This window comes from Bufo gargarizans, chromosome 2 (assembly GCF_014858855.1).
Source record: "Bufo gargarizans isolate SCDJY-AF-19 chromosome 2, ASM1485885v1, whole genome shotgun sequence".
Classification (NCBI taxonomy): Eukaryota; Metazoa; Chordata; class Amphibia; order Anura; family Bufonidae; genus Bufo; species Bufo gargarizans.
The window spans coordinates 123,154,631-123,160,913 of NC_058081.1; the positions used below are offsets into that span (position 1 = coordinate 123,154,631).

A 6,283-nucleotide genomic window follows, 5' to 3' on the forward strand; every position below is an offset into this window, starting at 1 on the left:
ATATAACAATATAATAACATTTGCAAAGACAGATGCACTCTGCTGTCTTACTAAACCCTCATACTGATGTTAAAATTGAGAGATTAGCCAACATATCCTAATGTGGAGGACAAGTCTGAGCCCGAGCACCGCACCAAGGTTTCTGAAATAGCTCAGGACCTAACACTCACTTAACTGTGCCGTATGGGCAATACCAGGAGCCAGTAGGCAAATTCCTGGAGCATAAGGTCTGACTCATAGCCAAACATGGCTGTTTCTGTAGTGTAGTGGTTATCACGTTCGCCTAACACGCAAAAGGTCCCCGTTTCAAAACCGGGCAGAAACATACTAAACCTGATTTACTTATTGAGAGAGTAGTGGATGCATGGAATAGCCTTCCTGCAGAAGTGGTAGCTGCAAATACAGTGGAGGAGTTTAAGCATGCATGGGATAGGCATAAGGCCATCCTTCATATATGATGGGGCCAGGGGCTATCCATAGTATTTAGTATATTGGGCAGACTAGATGGGCCAAATGGTTCTTATCTGTCGACACATTCTATGTTTTTATGTTTCTATAAATCACCAGTTACCTCCAGTATGTAGCCATGCTTGCAATAGGAGGAGAGAGGAGTCTGCAAGTCCCACTCAAGACTGACTGATATGGCCCAGGCCTATTTCAGTACAGAAAGAAAAATATACAGTACAGACCAAAAGTTTGGACACACCTTCTCATTCAAAGAGTTTTCTTTATTTTCATGACTATGAAAATTGTAGATTCACACTGAAGGCATCAAAACTATGAATTAACACATGTGGAATTATATACATTATATACATTATATGACTGCACTTGGGGACACTTTTAAAGTTTTCCCAATTTTTCGGACTGACTGTCCTTTATTTCTTAAAGTAATGATGGCCACTCGTTTTTCTTTACTTAGTTGATTTTTTCTTGCCATATACAAATTTGAACAGTCTATTCAGTAGGACTATTAGCTGTGTATCCACCTGACTTCTCCACAACGCAACTGATGGTCCCAACCCCATTTATAAGCAAGAAATCCCACTATTAAACCTTACAGGGCACACCTGTGAAGTGAAAACCATTTCAGGTGACTACCTCTTGAAGCTCATCAAGAGAATGCCAAGAGTGTGCAAAGCAGTAATCAAAGCAAAAGGTGGCTACTTTGAAGAACCTAGAATATGACATATTTTCAGTGGTTTCACACTTTTTTGTTATGTATATAATTCCACATGTGTTAATTCATAGTTTTGATGCCTTCAGTGTGAATCTACAATTTTCATAGTCATGAAAATAAAGAAAACTCTTTGAATGAGAAGGTGTGTCCAAACTTTTGGTCTGTACTGTATATATATATATATATATATATATATATATATTCTCAGTTCACTTCTGCAGTTATATGTGTTGAAAGAGTTTAGTAGCCTATTTCAGTACAAGAAGAAAAAATATACGCACTTCACTGTTGCAGTTATTTGTGGTGAAAGCGTTTAGTGGCCTATTTCAGTAAAGAAAATATATATATTCTCAGTTCACTTTTGCAGTTATATGTGTTGAACTTGTTTAGTAGCCTATTTCTGTACAAAAAGAAAAATATATACGCACTTAACTGTTGCAGTAATTTGTGGTGAAAGCATTTAGTGGCGTATTTCAGTACAGAAAGAAAAATATTTACTCACTTCACTGTTGCAGTTATTTGTGGTGAAAGAATTTAGTGGCCTATTTCAGTACAACAAGAAAAATATATATGCATGTCACTGATGCAGTTATTTGTGGTGAAAGCGTTTAGTGGCCCATTTCAGTACAAAAAGAAAAATATTTTCTCAGTTCACTTCTGCAGTTATATGTGATGAAAGCGTTTAGTGGCCTATTTCAGTACTAAAAGTAAAATATATAAGCACCTTACTGTTGCAGTTATTTGTGGCAAAAGCAGTAAGTAGCCTATTTCAGTACAGAAAGAAAAATATATACGCACTTCACTTTTGTAGTTATTTGTGGTAAAAACGTTTAGTGGCCTATTTCTGTACAAAAATTTATTCTCAGTTCACTTCTGCAGTTATATATGTTGAAAGCGTTTAGTGGCCTATTTCAGTACAGAAATAAAAATATATACGCACTTCACTCTTGCAGTTATTTCTGGTGAAAGCATTTAGTGGCCTATTTCAGTACAAAAATAAAAATATAAACAGAATTTAATGTTGTAGTTATTTGTGGTGAAAGCGTTTAATGGCCTATTTCAGTACAGTAAGAAAAAATATATACAGTAAGCACTTCACTGTTGCAGTTATTAGTGGTGAAAGCATTTAGTGGCCCATTTCAGTACAAAAAGAAAAATATAAATGCATTTTAATGTTGCAGTTATTTGTGGTGAAAGTGTTTAGTGGCCTATTTCAGTTTACAGAAAGAAAAAATATATAAACACTTCACTGTTGCAGTTTTTTGTAGTACAAGTGTTTAGTGGCCCATTTCTGTACAAAAATAAAAATATATTCTCAGTTCATTGTTGCAGTTATTTTTGGTAAAAGCGTTTAGTGGCCAATTTCAGTACAGAAAAAAAAATATATATACGCTTTTCACGCTTGCAGTTATTTGTGGTGAAAGCATTTAGTGGCCCATTTCAGTACAAAAAGAAAAATATTAAAGCATTTTAATGTTGCAGTAATTTGTGCTGAAAGCGTTTTGTGGCCTATTTTAGTACATAAAGAAAAATATATACGCACTTCACTGTTGCAGTTATTTGTGGTAAAAGTGTTTTGTAGCCTCTGTCAGTACAAAAAATATATAGAGTACAGACCAAAAGTTTGGACACACCTTCTCATTCAAAGAGTTTTCTTTATTTTCATGACTATGAAAATTGTAGATTCACACTGAAGGCATCAAAACTATAAATTAACACATCTGGAATTATATACATAACAAAAAAGTGTGAAAGACCAGTGGAAATCTGTGCTTTGGTCTGATGAGTCCAAATTTGAGCTCTTTGGTTCCAACCACCGTGTCTTTGTGCGACGCAGAAAAGGTGAACGGATGGACTCTGCGTGCCTGGTTCCCTGTCACAACCAGACAGCTGAGAAGCTCTGACAGAGGCCTTTCAGAACCTCCTCCTTGAGTTTTCTTTGTTGTGGTATTCAGTTCCTCATCTCGTTAGCCTCTCTCAGCTGTCATGTAGTTGGACTGATTGCTTCCCTTTAAATTCCTCCCCATAATGCTTTACTGGGCGGCTTATACTTCTTCCTGGAGTGTGTGTGCATGCTGATCCTGTTTCCCAGTCTGCTACAAAGTTAAGTGCTGTACATTTATCTGTTATTTTCTGTTTGCTGGATCCCAGGTGACCCTGACTCCCTCCGTGTCTGGTGTAGGGAGCCGGTGGTCGTGTCCCCTCACTATTGTAGGGTGTTCAGGGGTTATATAGTCGAGGTACGTGGATATGCAACCATCCACCTTTGGGATCTTTGCATAGGCTGAGCAGCCAGGGAAAGTGCTAGGTGTCTTGTGCAGGGGTCTCCCTTTTGGTTCCTTAGCTTTGGATCCAGTGAGTCATATATGCATGTTGCTTTTATTTGTTTCCTGTACACCGTCCGTGACATTCCCACTGTGAAGCATGGAGGAGGAGGTGTGATGGTGTGGGGATGTTTTGCTCGTGACACTGTTGGGGATTTATTCAAAATTTAAGGCATACTGAACCAGCATGGCTACCACAGCATCTTGCAGCGGCATGCTATTCCATCCGGTTTGCGTTTAGTTGGACCATCATTTATTTTTTTCAACAGGACAATGACCCCAAACACACCTCCAGGCTGTGTAAGGGCTATTTGACCATGAAGGAGAGTGATGGGGTGCTGCACCAGATGACCTGGCCTCCACAGTCACTGGATCTGAACCCAATCGAGATGGTTTGGGGTAAGCTGGACCGCAGAGTGAAGGCAGAAGGGCCAACAAGTGCTAAGCATCTCTGGGAACTCCTTCAAGACTGTCGGAAAACCATTTCAGGTGACTATCTCTTGAAGCTCATCAAAAGAATGCCAAGAGTGTGCAAAGCAGTAATCAAAGCAAAAGGTAGATACTTTGAAGAAGCTAGAATATGACATATTTTCAGTTGTTTCACATTTTTTTGTTATGTATATAATTCCACATGTGTTAATTCATAGTTTTGATGCCTTCAGTGTGAATCTACAATTTTCATAGTCATGAAAATAAAGAAAGCTCTTTGAATGAGAAGGTGTGTCCAAACTTTTGGTCTGTACTGTATATATATACGCATTTCAATGTTCTAGTTATTTGTGGTGAAAGTGTTTAGTGGCCTATTTCTGCACAGAAAGAAAAACGTATAAGCACTTCACTGTTGCAGTTATTTGTGGGGAAAGCGTTTAGTGTCCTATTTCAGTACAGAAAGAAAAATACATTCTCAGTTCACTTCTGCCGTTATATGTGTTGGCGGAGTTTAGTGGCCTATTTCAGCACAAAAAGAAAAATACATTCCCAGTTCACTTCTGCAGTTTTATGTGTTGGAAGAGTTTAGTGGCCTATTTCATCACAAAAAGAAAAATACATATGCACTTCACTATTGCAGTTATTTGTGACGAAAGTATTTAGTGGACTTTTTCAGTAATAAAAGAAAAATATATAAGCATTTCACTGTTATTTGTGGTAAAAACATTTAGTGGCCTATTTCAGTACAAAAATAAAAATATATTCTCAGTTCACTTCTTCAGTTATATGTGTTTAAAGCATTTAGTGGCCTATTTAAGTACAGAAAGAAAAATATATATGCACTTCACTGTTGCAGTTATTTGTGGTAAAAGTGTTTAGTGGCCTATTTCAGTACAAAAAGAAAAATATTTACAAACTTTACTTTTGCAGTAATTTGTGTTGAAAGCATTTAGTGGCATCTTTCAGTATAGAAAGAAACATATATACGCACTTCACTGTTGCAGATATTTGTGGTGAATTGCATAAAGCGGCCTAATTCAGTACATAAAGAAAAATATATTCTCAGTTTACTTCTGCAGTTTTATGTGTTGGAAGCGTTTAGTGGCCTTTTTCAGTACAAAAAGAAAAATATGTACGAACTTCACTGTTGCAGTTATTTGTGACAAAAGTGTTTAGTGGCCTATTTCATTACAAAAATAAAAAAATACGCAATTCACTGCTGCAGTTATTTGTGGTAAAAGTGTTTAGTGGCCTATTTCAGTACAGAAAGAAAAATATATATGCACTTCACTGTTGCAGTTATTTGTGGTGAAAGTTCTTAGTGGCCTCTTTCAGTAAAAAAAATATATATACGTATTTCACTGTTCTAGTTATAAAGAAAAAGATATTCTCAGTTTACTTCTGCAGTTTTATGTGTTGGAAGCGTTTAGTGGCCTTTTTCAGTACAAAAAGAAAAAATATATATGCATTTCACTGTTGCAGTTATTTGTGGTGAAAGCCCTAATGCATTCTGAGTGGACGCGGATCTGCTCATAATGCATCAGTCTGGTGGCGTTCAGCCTCCGCTCTGCTCAGCAGGCGGACACCTGAACGCTGCTTTCAGCGTTCGGGTGTCCGCCTGGCCGTGCGGAGGCAAGCGGATCCATCCAGACTTACAATGTAAGTCAATGGGGACGGATCCGTTTGAAGATGACACACTGTGGCTCAATCTTCAAACGGATCCGTCCACCATTGATCCGCTCAGGCTACTTTCACACTTAGAAAATTTTATACAATATAATGCAGACGGATCCGTTCTGAACGGAGCCACCATCTGCATTATATGAGCGGATCCGTTCAGAACGGATCCGCTCTGAACGCTAGTGTGAAAGTAGCCTTACATTGGAAATACAACCCCCACTCCCCCAAGAGCCCCGAGGGATAGCATGATTACTAAGACTGAATTTCCTGATCTGTATATACAGAGTTCATTGAGCCCTGCGTATAAATCAATAGGGAATGCAGGGATGGTAAAAAAAAAATTCCTTGCCTTCTTTATGGGGACCTTGCTGTTGTTGACAGCAGGCTCCCTACTCCCATAAAGTGCACCTATGAATTTTGCAAGGAAGTTCAGAAATGTCTTTGCAGAGATAAGTGCCAATCACCCAGAAATATATAGTCAATGGGCGGTCGGCAAGCAGTACATATGCATTATCGTATATAGACTACCCCAGTACATGGTACTTGCAAATTGTTCTTTATTTTATGTTATTAATCTATTCTTGCTTTGCAGAATGCTTTGTATGTATTCCCAAAATCTGTCAATAGGTGGCACTATTTAGTGATTATACCATTACTCAGCAGAGGGATT

The 6,283-nt window shown here is 38.0% G+C and overlaps 1 non-coding gene across 1 annotated transcript; it reads left to right on the forward strand.

Moving 5' to 3' along the window:
• Window positions 1–252: 252 nt before the first annotated feature.
• TRNAV-AAC lies at window positions 253–325 on the forward strand. The gene has a single exon. It is a non-coding gene; the product is annotated as a tRNA-Val (tRNA).
• The last annotated feature ends 5,958 nt before the right edge of the window (window positions 326–6,283 follow it).